This window comes from Pezoporus occidentalis, unplaced genomic scaffold (assembly GCF_034315485.1).
Source record: "Pezoporus occidentalis ecotype Australia unplaced genomic scaffold, CSIRO_AGI_Poc_V1 ctg10, whole genome shotgun sequence".
NCBI classification, from domain to species: Eukaryota; Metazoa; Chordata; class Aves; order Psittaciformes; family Psittacidae; genus Pezoporus; species Pezoporus occidentalis.
In genome coordinates this window covers 9890454-9912863 of record NW_026912779.1, presented here as the reverse complement: position 1 = coordinate 9912863, position 22410 = coordinate 9890454, and the positions used below count along the sequence as shown (strand labels likewise).

Sequence of the window (22410 nt, the reverse complement as noted above, 5' to 3'; positions counted from 1 at the left end):
GACGGGTTTTACCTGCCGTGATGTTTCATGGAGGCCATGTCTGCAAGGAAATGCTATCAGCAGTCTTGGCATGTGGCCATGTGCTCCTCAGCCCATTGCTGCTTGGGGCTACAGACACTGCTGCTTCAAACTTCTTCCCCAAACCCATCAAAGGACTGCTATTGACAATTATGTTAGTAAACCCTATGCCTAGCCTGTCATCTGGCCAAAATAATGTTCAGTAAAATAAGTTATTCAGATTGTGGGGTGTATACCATGTAAACAATGTGAGAAATGTTATTTGACAAGCTTTTTTGCTGACCATGAACAAATGTGGGCTGTAGTGCAGACAGCCATCAATGGCTGCCTCATGACTCCTTCGCAAGTTCCTTAACTGAATCTGAAATCCCAGCCCCTCTCAGAAGGCAGTAGGAGCAATGCAGTCCTCTTAGTCACGCACATATAAGCCTTCTAAGACAACATTATTTGTATCTTGGTTTCTTAAGACTGTAGGGGCTGGCTTATCACACTCTGTGTGGACGGATGGGTGTGTGGGTACACACCTGCATCAACACATGCTTTTAAACCCAAGGGGTGACTGCAGACAAACTGGACAGATATTCCCACCTCATGGAGACAGGGAGCCAAGGCAACATAGCTGCCTCCTGTGATGACAATGTGATGACAGGGTGCTGGGACAACTAGGCTGCATCACGTTTTGCCAAGAAAGGTTGGACCAGATGACCCTTGAGGTCCCTTCCAACCTGGGATTCTAAGATTCTATGATTCTGTGAACCCAATAATCTGTAGACATCAGAGAATCCAATTCTGTAAGAGTAATCCACGGGAAAATACCCTCCCCTGCTCCCTCTGGTTGTGAGTGTCCAATTAATTAATAGTCATTAATACTGCTCCTTTTTTTTTCAATTACATCCCAGCTGTGAGATACACACCAGAAAACATTTAGTCTAATCACAAAACTCGGTAAAAGCAGTGACTATGCTCTCTAGAGGTACCAGGACCACCAGCCTTTCATGATCCCAGTGTTGCCCACCAATGCTGCACCTGACTGAAACACTGAACAGTCTCAGGAGCAATTTTTAAATCACCAGAAATGCACATTCAAAGTATTTATGAATCTAGGTTGAGGCTGTCTAGCTAGTTTAGCTTCAGGCAAAAGTAGTGAATAAAGTCAAATCAATTTTTTATCTATTTAATTCAAAAGAAATCCCAACTATTTGAATGTTAATTTAAATTTTCCTGGCAAAACCAAATGAAACCAAACCAAACCAAAAAAGTAGGATAGTTTAAAATATATAGATGTGAGCTCAGACAAATGCCTTGTGATTTTGGGGGAGGGAATTCTTGCTTCGTAAACTTTCTAAACCGGAACTAACACACAAGGAGCATCTTTGCAGCACTTTTCCATCCAGCAGGTGAACTCGAACCCCAGTTTGTCACAGTGAGGCAGTGGGAAGCCCCAGATGATGTATGGACATCATAGCACTGGGGCTCTCGTGAGCTCACCCATGAAAATCCCCCTATATGCCAGTTGTTTGTCTCTACCTTTCTACTGCCCTCTCCATCCATTGCTTTCTGTGTACTCCGACAAGAAGTGATAGTGCTATTTCTGTTTTTTAACAAGATTTGGAAAGCATTCAAGTGCCTGACTAAGTGGTTGGAAACAAGGAAGCAGAAGGATGTTTTGGCATCCTGCGATGTGTGCATGAAGAGCATAGACACAAACACATTGAGCACACATACTGTAAAACACGATTACAAGGAGAGTACGAACTAATAAAAGCCTATTAAAACATCATGGATGCTATTGCTGCTCGCGTGCACGCCTATGTATTAAAATAACAAATATTTCATGTGACCGTGCAGTTTGAACATGACTGATCACAGATATAACTTTCAGCAACCTTTAAATACATAATGCCATCCTGTAATTAATGTAGCCTATCCTGAAATTTGAGGGATTTATTGACACGGGCACAAACATTTGCAAATAACCTGGGGAAGTTCATGACATACCTGCTATCTCAAGGGATTTCCTTTATTTTTGCCCTTTTTTTTTTTCCAGCTACCATCAATAAATTCATTCAGATCCCTTACCACACAATGACAAATGCAGTTGGAAATCCTCAGTAGAAAGGTTGAAGAAAGTATCAACATGGACAAAGAGCCTCATTGTGGTTTTATTTGTTGTGTTCTGAAATATATATAACCACATCCAAGGGGATTGCTTTTGAGGTCTGCAGTGAAAAAAAAAGCAAAAGACCATAGGCAAAGCAAGCTGCAAAAGGATTTCATCTAATTACTCAGGAAAAAAACATGGCCAACCCATTAGCTCCTACCCAAGCACAAGGTAGGCTGCTTCTGCTGACATATTACTTACTGGTTCAGACCAAGCACACGTGTATGGAGAGGTTACATGTTTTATAAGGTCAAATGATACAGCTGGGGGAAAAAATATTTCAATACAGTGCTTTCCTGGAGGAATGAAGGTGTGAACACCCTCAGCTTTGGTTAGTACTGGTTAGTAGGGTGGCCAACGAAGGAGAGATGAATCCCAATGGTGTGTACGTGTTCTTCATGTTCTACAATAACTACAGTTACTAAACTTGGTCATGACCCTTCAAATAGTAAACTTAAAATTTATGCACTGACGAGGAGAAGAAATATCCCATCACGGTCACTGCCCATGGCAGGGGGTTGGAACTAGATGATCTTAAGGTCTCTTCCAACCCAAACCATTCTATGGTACTATGATTTTGCCAGGAGAGGCAAAATATTTCCATACCTGAGGTCTGCACAGTGCCAGGACATGGTCAAAGCATCCAGAGCATCAGATGGCAGATTATTGTGCTGTTACCAAGCTGCATCTAAGTAGGTTACTGGAGCAGACTGGCACATGTTCCCACTCGCTTGATCTTCACATTCCTGCCTGGTTTGTGTGGGACTACGTTATCATCAGGAGGTATTTCTGCCCTTGGGTATATACATTTGTACACACTTACATACGTGGGGTTAAAGATGCTAAGACAAAAGAATAACATTTGTTTTTGGAAACTGTTAAATTTTTAGCTCTTTATTCTATCTCTCTAGGGCCTAAATTTGAGGTTTGATCTCACATGACAAGTGATCAGTTCGTACAAAAATGATGATTTGTACAAAAAAAGGCCATCAATAGCTGAAAAATTCCCCAAAATGCGCTTCTGAACTACTTGCTTCATTGACATGGAATTCCATCTCAATCAGCAAGCAGAGCCAGAGTGCGGTATGGCTTCGCATAAAATACCAGGGGTGCCTCAGCCCTCTCACAGGCTTCTCCATCCCTCCCACCCACTCCCCACTGTACTGCATCGAGTGCCTCAATGTCCCCTCACACTTTACTTTCCTACATCATCAAACACTTCCAATAAAGCAGTTTCTCCAACTCAATGCCCACTAGCCTCTGCTTCAGTAAACTAAGGCTTTATTTTTTGGGGGGAAAATAGCCATTTTAGGTTCTATCATGCTGTGATTGCTACCACCTGTAGGGAGAGAGAAGGTAGACACCGGCTAAATGTAAAAGGGCATTTTTCCCCTCCAAGACAGAGGAGGAAGAAATTGCGCATCAGGAACACCAGTGCTCCTTGCTGACTCCTGTCTGGCTGTGGTAGGGATGAGGTGACAAACCGAAACAGGCATCCCTCATACCATAAGGGGCAGGAGGGTTCCTGGCTGCCCCAGGGGGAACTGGGGAGCTGTGCTGACGCCAAGAGCTTGGGAAGGGTTTATCCCACCAGCAAGAAGTTCTCCCTAAAAATGTGCACAGGAAGCTTCCACAGGAAGCATCACAGGTAGAGATTTTCCACATCTCAAGGGGAAACTAGTTGAAATGGAATAAAAAATGGGAGTTTAGCTTCTCACCTTCTCCCACTGCTTTTATGTGCTTTCAGTGTTTATTTCAGTATATTTACAGATACTGGTGAAAAATAACATTGAGTCAAAATCCACCTCTCAAACTTGTTCAGGTGCCCAACTTCAGAATGCTTTCAAGGTGGAGCAGAGTGCCGGGGTGTGAGCTGAGGCTGCAATCTGAGAGGACCAACAGCAAATGGGATCCACCAAATTAGTGTCCTCCCTTCTTAATGCTTTTACGGGAAAAATGGTTGTGGGCTTATTTTTTTCTTGACAGGATCATGGATAAAACTGATGCTGCTGCAGGGAAGAGAAAAAAGACCAGCTGAACAAAACCGGCAATGGGCATTTCTGTTGCGGGAAAGCCCAACACCTTGCCCATTAGGAGCGGAGCTCCCTTCTCCATGCCAGCTTTCTTCCAGCCTCAGTCCCTACAGTGCCCAGAAGAGCCATTCCAGGGCCCCTGAGCCCTCAGGAGCAGTGTGAGAAGCCTGTCGTGCCGCCCCTGAAGGACCGAAGTTGTCAGCTGCAAGGATGAAGAATCTGAGGTTGGCTGTCGGAGCACTTCGAACTCAGGAGGGGTTTGGAGGAATGCAGGCTGGGGTTACATAAAACACTGACTCATGCTGAGAAATCACGAGTTTTGAAAGATTCAGCTGAGGAACGAGCAAAACCTCAAGCTGCATGTCGCTTACAAGTCAACAGGAACCAGTGGATGCTGGGGACCTCTGAAAATCAGGCCTTGGCATGGGGCTTTTTTGAAGTCCTTCCACTGCTCCAAGGAGGAACTGAGAGCCACGTATGTCTGTCAAGGGTCAAAACACGGCCCTTCATTATTTCAAGGAAAAGCAGGCATTTTGCTTTACCCATTGGAAAGAACTGCTTACGATGCAGTAAAACAGAAGTTTTATTTTTTTGTCTTTTCTTTCACTACTGTGTATGATACTGAAAAGTCTGTCATGCAAAATATTTACTTTCTGTGGATATCCGAGTGTGCAAACGTTTGTGGTTTTGTCTATCGGGCAAAAACAGTTGTAGATTTTTGGCAGTCTGAGCCAGTCTATAGTTTCTGTGAACACCTGGATGCGGTTCTTCCCAGGGCTTTATGTGTTACTCAAATCTCAGGTCCCATTATACAGGTAATCTGTGTGCTATGAAGATGGTGTGTGCAAGGGGTACATATGCAAAAGCAAGACAAGACCGAAGACGTCACACCACGCGTTAGAAGCACTGACCAAAACCATTTGCACTTTGATATTTAAATGAGACTTCTGAAATCCATGCTCAGAGACATATGTAAGTAGTTGATTTTTGGATCCCTTACAATTTTTCTCTCTCCTCTTATTTACAGTAGGTACTCAGCATCTCACACACGAAAAAAAAGCAGTTAAATTATTCAAGTGCTTAAATAAAGATATGGTTGCCTGCCTGTTTGTCCCAATTTGAGAAACTGTTGCCTGCTTTTAGGTTTTATTTCTTTTCCCTCAATCACAGTCTCTCTCCCCCAAACACGCTGATGGAAAAATGAAGATGTACAGATGGGCTGTTCATTTTCAGTCAGGTTGCTGTGTAAATATGGCATCGGGAAAAGAAGAGTGTTAGAAACACAGATGTACGCAAGGCATCCCAACCATCACATTTGGGCTGCCTCTGCATCACTCAAGTATGCATCATCCAGCCCAAGCAGAGCCGTATGAGGCCAGAGGGAAATGTAGCTAATGGAGAACAAACTATTGGTAAATCGCATGCCTTTCAACCTTGCACAACGGGATAAAATAAATATGGATTAGTGCTGGGGTCGAAGTTTTTATTATGTGAAGTACTAGATGTGCAAGTGCAGGAGTTTCTGACTTAAAAAAGTAGTACTAACTGTATGTAACACATATACAGATGCATATATATGTACATAAAATATTTATATATATATATTTTAATTCGTTTTGTTTTGCAGAGCTCGCTTCAACATGGTCCCAGCTAATTTCTCAGCCTCGACATTGCAATTGCTAACAATTTAATCACCTTATAAACTTCCGCAGTGACTAACACCACATCTATGCTTTTGGCACAACACGGTCAGAAGTTGTTTTAGCAACAGCGGTATGTAAAGCAGACACACTATTTGTGAGGCTCAGAGCCCTTAAAAATCATTCCTTTCTCTCTGGGCTATCGACATTCCTGAGTGCTCACGATGCAGCTGCTGAGCCGCTGGACAGCCCACATATGGCCGTGCACTGAACAATAGCGACTCGCTGTTGTTCTTGTTAGATGCATCACCATATGTGTTTATTAGAAACAGCAATAAAACGATGACGGGCTTCTTCAGCTATCCCCACTGCTTGGGGAAAAGAAAAGCAAGGGAATAACTAGGATGAAACCAGAGGGTTCTCCCCAGCTCTGGGGGAGTGGCATGGTTGGATGGTGCAGTCCCACTCTTCAAGGGAGCATGGTTGTTTATTTACCGGCAACACTGCCAAACTGATACTTCTCCTTTAAAAGGACACTGAATCTAAGTCCCCTCTCATTCCTTCTTATCACTGGAAACCTGGAAAAACTGAATCTTGAAAGTGTTGGCATTCAAAGTCCTCTTCCACCAGGGCTCACCTGTGTAAATCCTTCCCTGAGTCATGCAGGAGAAACCCCCCAGCATTTCCAGGAGCTCTGGATCAGGACTTCCATCTTGGCATGTACTTCCATCAAGCACAACCAGCTACTGTGGGATCACCTTCAGCCTGGGGCTGCCTTAAAACAACTTCCAAATTACAGAAATTTGGGCTGGAGACTCAGCATTTTTCAGATGAAGGGGTTGAGGTGGGCACAAGGAGCCCAAAGCAAACACAGAAAGGGTTTAAGGCTGTTTTGCCATTAGGGTAAAAGGCAAGGGAGAAACGAGTGCCAGCGAAAGCGTGTTCAAAGTTGAAAGAGGAGATAACCTAAGACAGTCAAATTGAATATCTGAATCCTCACATGCTCCAAATTCTGTATAATTTCCCTCTACTTCCATAATTCAGTATATTTTAAAGCAAAAAGAGAAGAAAAAGAAACTTTGAGAGCAAACCCAGCAGAGTTAAGTAATATGATGTATCTAAATACGTAATTTTGATATCCCTGCTTATAAGCTGTCTTGAGGCATGTGAAAATCGCTGGGATTGAGTATTTACAGCCAAAGGCAGATGTGAGCCTCTGCATACAGGATCTATATTTTCTCATGTTCAAATCTTGATAATAAATAGTTCCCATCTTGCTGTCTTTTTGTGACCAAAGTAACAAACCTTAGCCCTGTAAAAAACAAAACAACAAACACAAGCAAAATCAGTTTTAAAAATGAATCTGTGATGCTGGTTGTATTGGTTTTACTGCAACCTTCTAACTGTGGTAAGAATGCCATTTCCACTCTTCCTTCACTTCTTTTTTACTTCCTACCCATAAAAGTAAACAATTCAAGACAATGTTTTACATCCTTGAAAAGTTCCCAAAACAGGATTTTCCACTGAGGCTGCAACTCCCTGGGCTTGCATTTTTTTTCCTTTCCTTTATTTTCTGTAGCACAAATCAATTTTACAACTATACCAAAACTGTGATGCTAAATTCTGTTATCTTTAATTATATTGCTAACAGACTTTGACAGAATTGTGTAGTTACTTAGACCTCAGCAGAGCCTCTGCCTTATTCCCCTATCTGCATGCAAGCTACTTTTTACAGGCTATTGTTTTCTCCCCACAAATATCCAAACTACTTTTCGTTTTCTGAATGAACCCATCCACTACTCCTCCACTTATCAGCTTGGAAATGTTGCTGTATTGGTTTCACACAGTTTGATAACTTCGTTTTGAATGGATCTTTGTCTTGGCTTATTTTGTCAGAAGTAGCTGTTTTTCAACAAGCACCTTTAATTCTGTTTCCTTTCAGTTATCGTCTCCTGAAATATCAACATGTTAAAAATAAACTGTTTACACCTTCTGAAGGGCAACAGTGGATCAGGCAACTTTTATTGTACTTCTTGTTTATTATCATCAATCCCCATCCTGCATCCACAAAGGACAATCAGGGCTTTGCCATTGAGTGAAATAAAAGCAGGATGAGACCATATGGTTCTTGTTAAATGAGCCTCATCTTCCTATTGTTAATGCTTATCTCCAAAATAAAGTATTTCTGCAGAAAGCATATTCCCATAGCATGTTCTCTTTCCAATGACCAGCTGGTTGCCAGTTTGTTATTTGCACTGCAGTAGACCACTTTCATCTATGTCTATTCCAGTCCAAGAACACCATTTGTACATTGTCCAACTTGGAAATGTTAATCTGACACCATTGGTCATGGGCCTTTAAACTTCAAGTGGCAAACTTCCAGCTAGCTGCCAGTTGAGTATTTACACTGGAATCTTTCTTAGCCCAGAAATAAACTGTTTGTTCACCATAAACATCAGCAACACGCCAGTAATTTCTGTAACACACATGTAGGAAGGTACAGCCCACCGCACTTTGCTGTTGGCTTCTCAATAACCTCCTAAGTAGCTCCTTGGGGAGATGCTGCTTGTCTTGAGCCAAGATAAATGCATCTATTTCTCTCTCCATGCATGTACATAACTTTTATTTACATTCATAGGAGTTACAAATGCATACTGAAAGGCAAGAAGAGGGACCAAAATTAGGATGGTTGGGCAAGGAGTCTGACAGATTCTCCTGGGATCCAGGACTGCCCGTAAAGGCCAAAACACCAGGAAAACCCTAACACAAAAATATCCAGTTGCTTTGGCATCATCCACAGCTCCTTGTGAACAACCATGAGCGCAGCACTTTGGACACCCACTGGGAAACAGGCAACACTGGATGTACTTGAATGTAGCTTTTCAGAAAGTAGAGTGGTGGCAAAATCCTGCAGGATTTTGTGTAGGAGATTGGTATTGCTTCCAGCAATGTAATTTATGCTTCCTAAAAGAATATTATACTTTGGACTTTTTTCAATGAAATAAAAGACGGAGGGAGGGGAGGAGGGTTATGCTGGGTTCTGTGACTTAAGGAATGTTATACAGTGGCAAGGGTATGTTTCATGTACTTTGTTCAACTCGTTAAAATAAAACATTTCCTTTCTACATATTTTTTCTGTGACCTGAGGATGGAGGGGCAAAAGAAGGAGTTTAGTGAGTTGAAAATGTAAACCTCAGGAATGGACACCTCTATTGAATAAAAATACCCCAAACTCAACAAAGACGGTTCTCTCTTTTGCTTTTCCTTTTTTTAGTTAGATAATGTACCTGTTGCCTTTAGTGTTACCTTGGTTGTTCCAAGTAAAAGTAAAACCCCAAACCAAATCAGGTTAGAGGGGAACTGACCCTCTTGAAGTACTTCAGCAAAAACTCAGAGGACAATTTGGGGTGTACAGCTGACCTTATTATTCATGGACCTCTCAGCACCTACCTGCGCCTTTAGTTCACATTCCAGCCACTTGCACCCCACAGCCACCAGGGAAATGGTGGTCAAAGTGCAAATACCGGCCAGCACGAAAAGCAGGATCCTGCAAATCTAAATTATGTGAACGAAAGGAGGTGTGCATCCCATGTTAGGCTGAACCCTGTGACCCGATGAATACCGCAACCAAACCAGAATGCTGTCCAGGCACAAACTGTGGTAAATGACAGGCTGTAGCCCCCTGTTCCTATATGGACAGCAATTCTTGAGCAAAGCCCAGCAACTTAATTCACAACCTTCTGCCCTGTATTTGCACTGGAAGAAAGCAGCTGGCTTCTTGCATTGCCAGCAAGAAGCACTTGAGCTTTGGTGGCCCTCACTGACCTGTCTAGGCAATGAAGTGCCCAAATAGTGGCTGCACACAATCTCTCCAAGCCTCCCAGAATCTCCTTCAGAATCCAACATGTTACAGGGAATATTTTCAATGTTAGAGACATGACTTGGAATCTTAAAGGCTGAGATGTTAAAAAAAATTCCCCTTTGCTTGTAGAAGTCATGTAAGAAAAGTGCATTTGCTATCCACTTACAGCAGGACGATGAGACACTCATTGTTGCTAGATACTCCAATACCTTGGGCAAAAAGTAGTGTGAACCCAAGGACTTCTTTTCCCGGTGCTTCTGCATTCAGTGGGATTTCTATGTCAGATGTATCAGTTTTAATTCTGACCTTTGCTAACTGCCCACAGCTTGATTTTTTGCAGCCTCAGCACTCCTTCAATTTGGGAGTATGAAATACATACAAACATGTAACCATCTACTGTGCACCAAAATTTTGATAAACATACATTTTTCTTACCTCACCTAAGGCTCCTCTTGCAATCGAATGAAGGAGAACAAAATATTTTGACATCTCAAAATACATTCTCTTTTCCAGGAGGGCAAATAAATAGACCTGACATAAAATAATGTCATAACAATCAGCAACTGCAACTCGATTCTCACTGCTGTAACTTGAAACTCGTAAGAGAAGGTTAAAGTAACCCAAGTCTGAATTCCTGGCCACTAAGAAAGCATCAATTCCTTCTGTGCTGGGTTTTTCTGTAAGGCTAATCCTATTTGGGACAACCTCTGAGCTAGGTAAAATAGCAAAGTATTTCCCCAAAATGCTTAAGGAAATTTGATGATTGGAAATCGGCCTCATTGACTACATCTAAGCAATAAGAAACTGGAGCAGGTAAAACTGCAGACTGAGGAAGGTGCTTGGACTCAGAGGGAAGAAGAAAATCAAGCTACTTTCAGAAGAAGTCTGGTTACCAGGAGAAAACTAGGAGTCTACAAAAGGATAACGGGCCTGAGAAGAGTGATGAGAAGACTGGGGAAGAACCCCAGGCTGCCAGAGAGAAAAAATGAGCAATTGAAGAAAGACTCAGAGAACTTACAAAGCGAGGCCTGGGGCTAATCTTTCTGCTAGTTTATTTTTTTCCCCATTTGTTTATTTGCTACAAGTCAGATTTTGGAGCAATTAGTAAAATAGCATGCAAATATTCCCTGTGTGACTGCACATGAATAACTTTAATTTCACTAAACATTTGTCCCATCGTTCTGAAATACATCTGCTGTTTGCATTAAGATAATCTGCTAAAATACTGGGAAGTAAATTACAGTTTTATAAGATATTTATGAAACAACTTCTTATTTGTATATTAAATATCTCTGCCTATCACGGCCTGCTTCGTTGGCTGACGTCTGCCTTCGCTGGGTGCATCCGTGCCCTGTTTCAATTACAGACTGGGCTGAGTACCATCTTGTGGAAAAGCTCCAACTGGCTGGGAATGGCTTGGCATACACTCATTGCAGGCTGAGGGAATAGTATCAGATCTGCCATCAGCATATGACAGAAAAAACCCAACAACCCCAAAACAAAACCCAAGATTGCACATGTGCATAAATCGAGTGGCACTTGCAGAAAATCTGGCATGACACTGCAGGAGTGTGTTTCATTCCTCTCAGCGTGCTGCAAGAAATGACCTTATGGAGAGACAACAATAAGGCTTGGAGGTTGCACCCAGTCCCTACTTGGTGAGCACACACCATATCGGGAAGTAAATTAAAAGCATTTTTTACTGTTTCATCCTCTCAGGGTAGTCCCCTTCTCTTTGCAAGCAGGGAAGTCCTAAGTGGTTGGGGAGAAAAGCATTGGTTAGTGTTGCCACAGCCCAGATGAGTGTGTAGCCCTGTTCCCAAGTTTTCAAAGGAGATGTGGAAAAGCAGGTCATTCGTCATCTTCCAATAACGTGATTGGGCCAGGATTGGTAATGATAACCCTAAGGGCTGCGCTCCGTGGGAGGGAGACAAGGTGGTTCAGAAAGGTGGAGGATGGAAAACAAACAGATCTGTGTGCTGAAGGAGGAGATTGCTGCTGTACAGTCAGGGATGAATCTGCACTAGCTTCAAGCATGGACAGATTGAGCTCAGGGTTGGCAATGAAGCCCTCCTGAGATGCAGATAAACCCTGTATCACTGCCATTGCTTGCTCTAGACAGGATCTGCATTGCTGGCAACATCCAAGCCACTTCAGTTTAATTTAGTTCGTGTGTAGCTTTATGAACTTCAGCCACACAGTTACATCTGTGTCCCTCTTAGAACCCAGCCCAGAGTGCACAGGAGTTGCCACAGCCCCACAGACAATGAGTAGCGAGGCTGTGTGAGGTCTATGATGCCATCAAGGAATTCAGTGATCCTCCAACATTTTTCAACTATCCGGGGCCCCGTGGATGGGCACTGGCTGCAGATTCCTTGTCTGGACACAGAGCATAGCTGGCTTGGAAGGTTTTGAGGATTCAGTTCTCTGATTAGCATTGTCTTCCTTTACATTCCCTGCAAAGCTGCTCCATCCCTAGTCCAGAGGTTAAAATTGAGTGCCCAGTTTAAAAGTGAGTGGTGTGAATTGAGAAGTGGGAAGAAGAAACCCAAGGCACTGGGGTTTGCGTTTAGATGATCTAAAGTTTGAATGAAGAAGTCTGGGAAAGAAAAGAGGAGACTGAAACACTTTAACACCAGTTATCATCTTAACCCACAAATCCTCTGGTTGGGTATTAACATTACCTACATGAGGTCAAGCTTGAAAAATAATAAAAGGGTGGTGTAAGCCAGCTTGCCCTCTTCTTGCTTGTGCCCCATGCAGCACCTCTATTGCTGTTGCACGGCCACACACCACACTGGCCAGAGACCCTTGAACTGATGCAACAGGGTGGGGAAGCAAGTAGGGAGGGTGTATGTTGGCATGGATCAGTCCCCAAATACTACAGCAAAATAATGCCAGCCTGGGGCTGGGTGGCTGGGTTCAGGCTGCCTCAGTGAGGTATATCAGTGCCCATGTGCTGTGCTGAGCTCTACTTGCTGCACTGGCTTCACAGAGCCAAGGGCTCTGGCAGGGACCACACCGGCAATTGTGCAATCCTGCTCAGCTGCAGATTTCCTCTGGCACCAGCAGTACAATAGCAGGCCTGTTGGTAAACAGGAATTGTTTCCTTGCCACAATAGGAGTCGGGATGAAATCATTCTCCGATACCAAGCAGCCTCAACGTGCCTCGTCTGCTCCCCACCCTGGTTTAGATGGTAGTGCCTTCCTGCTCCCCCTGGGCCTTGAGTCCCTCATAAAACGACAACACAGTAAAACAAAATAATAATGGAATCCATATAAGGCTTGATGTCTTCATTGCTCAGTAGAAAAAGCGCCAAGGGAGCTCTGCCTGAATATGTGCAGCAGGTTCCCAGCATCAGCAAGGATTTTTTAAAAGGAGGAAAGGACATTTTTCAAGCTCTGGATGCCAGTATCCATCTTGCCCATCCTCAGCTCTACACCTCCCACGGAAGGAAACAGGTCATTATGAGAGATGAATCCCTGGGTCTGGCAGGTATACATGGAGTTAAGCTCACCTGAACATCTAGGGGCTGTGTGGGAAGGGTGACAAATGCTGACAGCCCCAGCAAGAACCTTTTGGCTGGGCTGGCCCATTCCCAGCATCCCCCTTCCTGGCAGCATCAGGGACCATTGGGCTCTCACAGAACATTTTGCGGTCAGGGTAATTGCATTGTTGTCTTAAAACTGCCGAGGCGTGCCCCTAAATAAAACCAGACCCCAGCCCCACTGCAAGCCCAGCAGCCCCCAGCGCGTGCGGTCTGACGCATGGCCCCGTCCAGCCTCCCTGCCCTGCTTGCATTTCAGTGCCTTGGTTATTAATGAATTTGTAATTGCATAGGGGGGGGGAAAGGTAAACATATGATTTGGGACAAATATATACATGTCATACATATACATATACACACACACACTCATATCTACATGTATTTTTTGGTCAATGGTGTCCTAGAACCCAAAAGCACCATTTAATTATTTGTGTTGGGAGTGCCAAAGGAACCTACCGTTTATTTATACAGTTAAATCAGCTGCAGATGTGTGTGTGCCTTTTCTTTCATTCTTTCTTTCCTTCAATGTTGGCATTTCTGACATTTCCATTATTTTTTTTCCCCTCTCTCATTCAATGGGGGCATCTGAAAAGCATTGGGAAATGACCCGCTGGTCCCTCCCTGATCCTGTCCACAGGGATGGGCATCCCATATTACTCTCACAGGGCTGTGCTTTCCTCCTGCCCCAAAGCAAAGGCTTGACAAATTAAGATCTCACACTCCACGAATTGGGAAAAGGAAAGTTCCATGCGCCACACAGGCTCAAGAATGCTCCTTTGGTGAAGGAAGCATCGCAGCTGAGACTCCACAGCTCACTGCACCCATGGGCAGGGACAAGAGGAACCAAGTGCAGGGGGAAGGAGCCCAGCAAAATTTTGGTCCCTGTGAATAAGCTTCCTCTCTCCATTTTTTAAAGCCCATAGGATACTATGTGACCTCTGCTTTTCATTTTTCAGGGCAGGGAGAATATAGAGCATCTGTCTGAGCTGGGCTGTGGAAAAACCTGGTGCCTTGGAGGGCTCTGCCCAGGCTGTCACTGTGACTTGCTTGCATCAGCCTTGTTTGGTGGTTTAGGTTTACCCCATGAAAACCAGGCTTGGCATTGGCTTTAAGCATTAGGCAGGTGATGCAGCAGAGATGCCTGTTTGATTTTTTTATAATTATTCTAATCATATCTCCCCCCCCCCCCCCCCCCTTACGATCTTCCTTTTCTTGAATGAAATTCACAGGAGCAAGGTACCAGCCGCTCCAAGCAGCATGCCAGCAACTGCCAGCAGAAATCAGGACAAATATTGCTCTACCCCTTTTGGCAGGAGAAGGCAACCTCTTTCTGTTTTACCTGGAAGACAGTCATCAAGGCTTAGCAGCCCCAGGAAGCAACTTAACAATGTAGCCAGAAAATGCACTTCAGAATCTTTTGGCAGGAGACTGATATTTCCTAGTATCATTCTGGATGCTCAAATGATGTGATAATAACCGTATTAGAAGCATTTAGGACATAGGACTATTAGCAAATGATTCATTTCTAAACTGTCAAACCTACCTAAAGCTGACATTCACATGTTGAAACCCCACTTGCTGTCAGAGGGTGAGAAATGCTGCGGGTGTCGGGTGCTGGCTGCACCCCAGGGGCTGCTCCTGACAACCCTTTCCACCCCACTGAGGCAGCCTGGCCGCTTTTTAAAGCCAAAGACCATCACTCCCAGGACACTTCCAAGCACTACTTGTGGACATCCTCTTGGGTAGCTGGTCACAGTACCAGTGAGACAGTCTCTTTCAATTCGCCCATGCAGGAGGATAACTTTGCAGCAATTATCCACTATATTATATGATCTGGCTCATCCAGTATTATCTGAAAAGGTACAATACCTGTAAAACTGTTCCATATAAACATCTGTATAGATGCAAAGCCTCAAGATGTACTTAAATATGTATAGTTCTTATATTTTGTTATGTACCTACATTATACAGATTGTTCTTTCTTTTTTAGGTTATCTCATAAAAATGTATAGAAGCCAAGGCATACATACATATGTATGTATGCATACATAGTTATAGTATGTTTATTCAATAATAAGCAATTTGCCTATAAATATATATGTACACATGTATGCATATATATGTACATACCGATATATACACACACATGTATGTATGTATGTGTATCTACTTATCTATATGTACAGGCACATGCTGGGTATATAAAGATGACTGGCTACTATACCAGAACACTGTTCTGAGGCAAACTGAGTCCCATGATACAGTCTATGAGGCTTCACAACAGCTCCCAGGCTAGACATGTAAGCAAGTCCACTTACACATAACAGCATTTTCCCTCTTACACATTATGAGCCACTTTCATTAAAATTCAACACTTCTTTTAAGAGGCTTTTCTTGCAGCCACTACTCCCAAACTTGGTTTCTTTCCGGCTCTCAGTAAAGCCACCAACTCCTCCTGAGGCAAGGGCAGCATAACCAAGCCAGATCTGGTTAGCCAGTATAAAGCACTGATGGCTAGTTTTATTGCCATTGAGCCAGCATACCCAGAAGACCTGAAATATTTACAATTATCTCTAAAACGACTTTTTACATCTTATTCTCTAGGAGATGCATTGCAATGAGCATGCAGGTTTCCTAGCAGTTCACTAAGCCAATTAATCTATGTATTCTTTGTGACTTTTGAATGTACAAACCAGCTTGTCTGATAGCTGATGGTGGCCTTGCTTCACAGTGCTTTGGCACCTCCCCGGCATGCCTCGGAGGCTGCTGAGGAAAGGGGCCTGGACCACAGCGCTGCAAGGCACCACAGTGCTGCAAGGCACCACAGTGCCATTTTGAATGACAATATTTATTCCTGACATTTTGCTACAGGGGAAGGAAAAAAGAAACAAACAAACAAAAAAAAAGGCAAAAAAGCAAAAGCTGGCCGTAATTCAAAGTCTCTGCAAAGTCACTGGGAATCTTCCAGAAGGCTTCAGCGAGAGCAGGATTAGCTCCCCCCATATATACATAAAATTTGTTGTCTTTTGCATATCAAAGTGGTGAAGCCTCTGTTCTCTTCAGCTGTTGCTTTTAAGTGTGCTATAAACGGAGCCTTATCTGTCCAGCAAAAAAAAAAAGGCTTTGACAAGGAAGACTAGCTCAGATGCCGAGACAAACTTGGCCACGTTCCTGCAGCAAGAGCAAAGCCAATAAAGATATGGGCTGGTCTCTAGATGCTGTCGATAACGTGATTCGGATGACTGTTCAAAAACTCTCACTGTGTCCCTGTTGCTGTTTACACCAATGAACCCTTCGTCATCCCCTTCTCTCCACACTTACCCTCCCTCCCACATGTGCAAGGATGTTGCATTGCAGACAGGGTGCAACGGGCTGAGATGGCTCCTTATTCCTCCCAGTTATAGTAGCAGACACTAAAGAATCTACAAAAGCAAGAAAAATAGAGTTGGAGAAAGGAAAACTTCTCAAGCCTTTGTGCTTATTGAACTGAGCAGCTCCACTCAACAATTCTTCACATTCCACCTTCTATTCTCCCTAAACTTAGACAAGTCTCTGTAGACCAGGTATGACTTTACCTATTATGTAGTTTCTGGGGATTTTTCTGCAGCCCCCCTCTCCCCTGGGGAGTTGCTCGCTAATGCCTGTGTATCCCATTAATACATTAATACACGCTGGGAATCTGGTCAATAATTAGGCTGATGAGTGTCCTGGGTTCAACCTATTAAAAGGGCCTGAGTGCAGCCAGGTCACCCACTCCACCATGTGCTTGTCATGACCAGGAGAAGCAGAAGTGTGTAAAGCCAGTAACCTCCATTCCCCAAATGCTCTTTTCTCAGCAATTTTAGCATACATTGCTCCAAATTCGTGTAAGCAACCTATACGCTGTGTGCACTGGAGGGGGGGTGAGGCTGCAGAAGTCTTGCTGGTCTGGCCATGCCCACGCTACATGGTGGATATCAACAGAGTAGTGAAATCAGAGCAGAAAACGCTTCCCCAAAAATGGCACTTATATATCCATATATGTATGAGCACACATGTATAAAACCCCATTGTGAACCTACAAAACCCCAAGGATGCGCAGGGGCTAGTCTTCATTAGCATTTGGACAGAAAAAACCCTGCTTCCTCATCTTGTTCCTGGACACTGAAAAACATCAGCACTTTTTTTTGCAACTTCTTGAAATACTTTCAGCATGTGCTTGCCCAGCTTCCCTATGCACCCAGGGAATTACGGCAATACTGAAGACTGATGGAGCTGCCAGGAAGAGCAGTGGCACGGTTATGCCCAGGCCAGCAAACAGAGGAGCGTTTCCAGCGTATGCTGAAAATTCAGATTCTGTCCAAGTCTTTGGAGAGCAGATGTCAATTATGAATCACATGATTACTCTGCCATATTTTTCCTGGTTATGCTCATTGACTTAGATAAGGTATCATTTTTCACCTACAAAATATGTTGCATATACAATAAATAATATGCACAGTACCATAATAAATATTCAGTATATATGGTGTGTGCATTATAGTGGTCCTGGTAGAGTTATAGCAGAACAGTCAAGGCTGAATTGGCATTTTCATTATAAAGGCTGATAATTCAAGATCAGTAGCAAAAGACAATGAAATACCATCTGCTCACACACAAACAGCTTTTACAGAGGAGGTTTAAGGTCTTGATGCAAGCAGTTCTGCGTAGAGGGCAAAAACAAGAGAGCTCCTGAGACACTGTCTCTTGCTGTCAAAACTCTTCACCTGAATTTGCTCTCACTTAGATGGCAGTTGATGCTTTTCCTAAATCTCTAGCTTATGGAGCCTGAAGATATTGTGAGCATCAGTTTCCTCACAGGAGGTATAAAGGCTATTTTGTATACTTTCTGCCACAACAAAAAAGCTTGCAAATGCAAACTCTGCAACTCCACAACCAAAATACAAATGGGGTTAAATAAGACTTGACACTAAGGAAGAGCAACACATGCTCAGCATCTGCTGAAGGCCAGGATGGTTTGGGCCCACGCTGACCTGTTCCAGTGGTACCAAGTTCAGTAATCAGCATCAGGTCTGCATCTGCTCCCTTACAGGGGCTCCCAGGGCTAATTCAGGTGTGGCACGTTACGTATTTTCAAAGATCTGGCCTCTTTGTACTGAAAATCATTGTGTCTCTAACCACTACAGCCTCTTCTACCTTTAATGCCATATCAGCTGTAGCTTCTAATTGACAGCTCGACCAAAACTCAACAAAATACTCCTGATCCAACCAATATTCCCTCCCAGGTATCTTCCGACGGCTGCAGCCCATCAGGCAGACGTTTTCACAGGAATGGACTCATCTTGTCTGGAGGTGTTTGAAGTGGGGCTGGCTGGCCCCAGCTGAGCAGCTTTGCTGGTGGGTAGGAGGCAGTGGTATTTTCCAGCAGAGGGTGTTAAAGAACAAGCAGGAGGTCTGGTGGTAGGTGGCAACCTCTTCTTTTCAGCACAGCTGCTTGCAGAGGGCATGTCAGTTTACACCTTGAACTAATCACAGTGACAGCCAGCAGCGAAAACCTGGACGTGGGGAAATCCATGGGAATTTTGCCCAGGCTTTTCCCTCTAGCTGTTACACTCGTGATTTAAATGTATTTCTTCCACTATATGGTACCTTTCCCTCCAACCACAAAATTCATGAAGATTTTTTTTAGTTCATACCCAACAGGCACCTAAGCATCTTTGCAGTCCTAGTGCAATGAAAGGACGGTGATGCTGCAGGGTGTAAACAGAGGTAAGTGGAAGGACCCACCTCTGACCATGTAACATCTCCCTGCCCATCCTGACGTGTCTAACAGGTGACTTCACCCCAGTTCTGTAATGCCCCCCTTTCGTTGGCTGGCTCTGTATTGGTGATAAGTATTATTCGCACATCATCACAGCCTCAGTTCCGCAGCTCTTCAAGCCTGTTTCCAAAAGAAGCTGTCACAGACAATAAACACCAAAGTAACCCCACTTCCAATTTAATTGTTTTCTCAAAATATCACTAGCAATTAGACTATATTAGCAACAGATTGTTTGCAGTAGCTCATTCTCTGAGTCAAAACTGGTTTCTTTCTCTTTTCCAATCACACAAACCATCTGAAACTAGAAAGTACCTAGGTTGTTATGTTTCTTTTGCCAGAGTCAGAATCAAGTAAACAACCAACATTACTTCTACAAAAGCCGAAGTGTCTGGAAAACACAGGAGAAAAATATGGAATGGCTGGAATTTTTTTTTATGTTTACAAATTTATTGTGGAAGTTTTAAGAAAATACAGTGACAGCACTGCCTGCAGTACAGAAGGGAATGACAGTCAATAAATAAAACTAAAGGACTGTGCAATAAATAAATACAAGACTAATATAATATGTTTGTAGTGGGCTGATCAGTTTTAAATCCTCTGCCTAAGGCTGACTTTTACAATAAACAAACCACGCCTGTATGTTTTTCTCTATCAGGGCTTTGTGAGCCCATTTATTTATGGTTGGGCTCACCTTCTTCCCCACACATGAACTTTTTGCCCATTTCAGCTTTCTCTCCTCTTGATAAAAATAAATCAACCCCCAAGCAGAACATATCACTGCCCAGAGGTAATGTACACCTACTCTCTTACTGATGGGGCATTTGAGCTTTACCAAGACTCACTGCGTCAGCAGAACCATAACACACGTACACCAGCACTGATGGAGCCAGCCCCTTCGTTATGTCATACACATGCCCTCCGCTGAAGTACGCTGTGCTGTGCATGTCAAAATGCATCCCGCCCTGTCCCTGGGGACTTCTTTTTTTTCTGAGGCTAGCTTAGCCAAGTGACTGCACATCTTTTTATTACCTTTGGTGGAAAACCTTAGCCCTTTTAAGCAGCGCTGCACAGTCGAGGGGACTTGGAGGGCTCCAGACAAGCGTCTGCAAAACCATCTCTGGCTCAGTGGCTGTGATCATGAGCTAGGTAATTTGTTTGATTAGGGCATCCGTCTAAGACAAAGAAAGTGTAGTGGAGTGAGTCAGGCTCTGGTCTCATTTACAGGTCTGGAGATGCATGGAGAAGCTATTACAAGTAACCTGTGACCTGGCCCGCCCTCAGGTGAAACGGCTTTGCCTAGTCACCTCCTGTTAGCCTTAGCCAAATGATAGGCTTCGGGGAGCCCAGGACGCAGCGACGATTCATCAGACAGACAATATCAGACCTATGGGCCCAGCCCCAAGCTATGCAGATGCAAAAGCAGATGAATTTAGACAAAAAAAAAAAAAAATAATGGGTTTTCAAACTTACTATGGTGATAGTGTTACTTGCAACAAATCTGTCTGCAGTTTTGGGGCTGCAGAGATGAAAGTCCTCAGGAAAAATGTCAGTGGCTTGAGTTTATTTATATGTAAGGTAACCATGAAAAATGTTGGTGTACCACTAATTGTAGGGCATATTTATTCTGCACAAGTTGTTTTCCACATTAGCACAGTTGTTAAAATGCAGTTTTGCCTCAGGAATATTATAACTTTATCTTCTTTAATTATAAATGTGGATGTTGCTGGGGTACTATACATTGAAGAAGAAATGTAAGAAATGGGTACTGCAAGGAGGAAAACAATTAAAAGTGTAATGTACTAATTATATGAAACATACTCAGGAAGACCCACGGATAAGCTGGCAAAGCAGCTACAGTGCGTTAGATCCTGGTTTTAGATTTGTACGCCTTCTCACTCCAAATTTCTCCCATGGTTTTCCGCTCAAACCAACTAACAAGGACCAGTTGGCAAGGCAAGCAGCACGTTACTCTGCCCTGTGCAGACACTACAGTGTAAGAGCAATTTTACTTTGAGCAACTAAAACCAGAAACTTGGAATGCAAATGCACATTGTAGTTATCATACAGCAAATGTTTTAATGAACGACAGTATAAGAGCATCTTCTGATAAGGCAGGGAATATTTTAATTAAATAGCCAGTATTACGAAAATACCTGATGTCCTCGATAAAATCATAACTCTGTATGCATGAAGCAGAGAACAGTAAGGGTTGCTGACCTACTGTGTGTTACAGGTAAGACACACGATGAGCAAACACCTATTCCCTTGAGAAACACGTGGCATAAAAAATGTGACGTTTTCCTCATGGAGCTAAGAGACAAAATTCAGACATGATTTGCTGATCTGGAGTAAAGGCCCAGCTTGCCTGGGAGTCAAAGTTTTCTGAAGAAGGTTATCACCGAGAGTGGGGCTGCAGTGACCGCAGCCACAAGAGTGCGTGCTTCACATCGCTTCCACCCTTCCCTTTGGGTTACGTGCACTCAGGCACAGTGTTTGCACAATGTGGATACTTACATATACATATTTATATCTTGGGACCAAGAATCTGTTTCTTTCCCATGAGAGGGGCCATTTAGTGGTGCAGGAAAGCACATGGTAGCATTTCAAGATTTTCAGGTTTTCTTTGTTTCACTGACTCCTTACTTTAACATCAAACTCTGGCTCACGCTGTCCTGAGTTTAAAAGACGTAACACCAAATTTCCACTAGCGTCCGGGCAGGGGTCAAGCAGAAACATATTTATTACACTCCTACTATTCACCCATGCTTATTAGCAAAAAGCTCCATAATATGGCCATTATTAGAAACCAGTCAGGTATAAACAAGCCTGAAAAGTTCGGTACGGTCTGGAGGTTTGTCAACCAAAATCTCAGAGCATTTCCTTCCAGCTCCCCCTGGAACACGTCCATCTTTCACCCACCACAGCCACCTTTCTTTCTCTTTTTTCCCCTCCAAGGATACTTACTGCCCTCTAAAGGCTCCTCATACTTCAGTGTCCTTTCTCTCTCTGTTGCATTTCCCCCCTTTTTCACCTCTCCTCTTCTCTTCTGGCAATCTCCTGTTCTGTTGAACAGCGCAAATGAAACACCTCAACCTCACCCATTTTCTCATTCAGGGATATCTGTGGCTAAGCAGAAAGCTGGGCAGAGAGTTCATCAGAAAAACACGGAGAGGGTCCTCTGAAGGACTTGGACTTCATTCTGCCCAATTTGCTTGAATTACTTCTTTCTGAAATGAGGTGTGCTAGTTCTTATTCCTCATTTCCTCCAAACTCATTTATCAATCTTCAGAGCTCCAGCCCTGCTGTTGTTGCTCCCCAGACCTAAAAACATGGATCCCTATCACAGAT

The 22410-nt window shown here is 43.5% G+C and overlaps 2 long non-coding RNA genes across 2 annotated transcripts in view; both read right to left on the bottom strand.

Moving 5' to 3' along the window:
* Positions 1-22410, bottom strand: part of LOC134159920 (uncharacterized) — a 277126-nt gene that overhangs the window by 4596 nt on the left and 250120 nt on the right. The window contains exon 11 of the long non-coding RNA XR_009963364.1: positions 2098-4188. This is a non-coding gene — a long non-coding RNA (uncharacterized LOC134159920). The remainder of the gene's footprint in view (positions 1-2097; positions 4189-22410) is intronic.
* The window catches only part of LOC134159931 (uncharacterized), a 38417-nt gene continuing 30133 nt past the window's right edge, over positions 14127-22410 (bottom strand). The window contains exons 2-3 of the long non-coding RNA XR_009963367.1: positions 16584-16684; positions 14127-15114 (exon numbers count right to left, since the gene is read on the bottom strand). This is a non-coding gene — a long non-coding RNA (uncharacterized LOC134159931). The remainder of the gene's footprint in view (positions 15115-16583; positions 16685-22410) is intronic.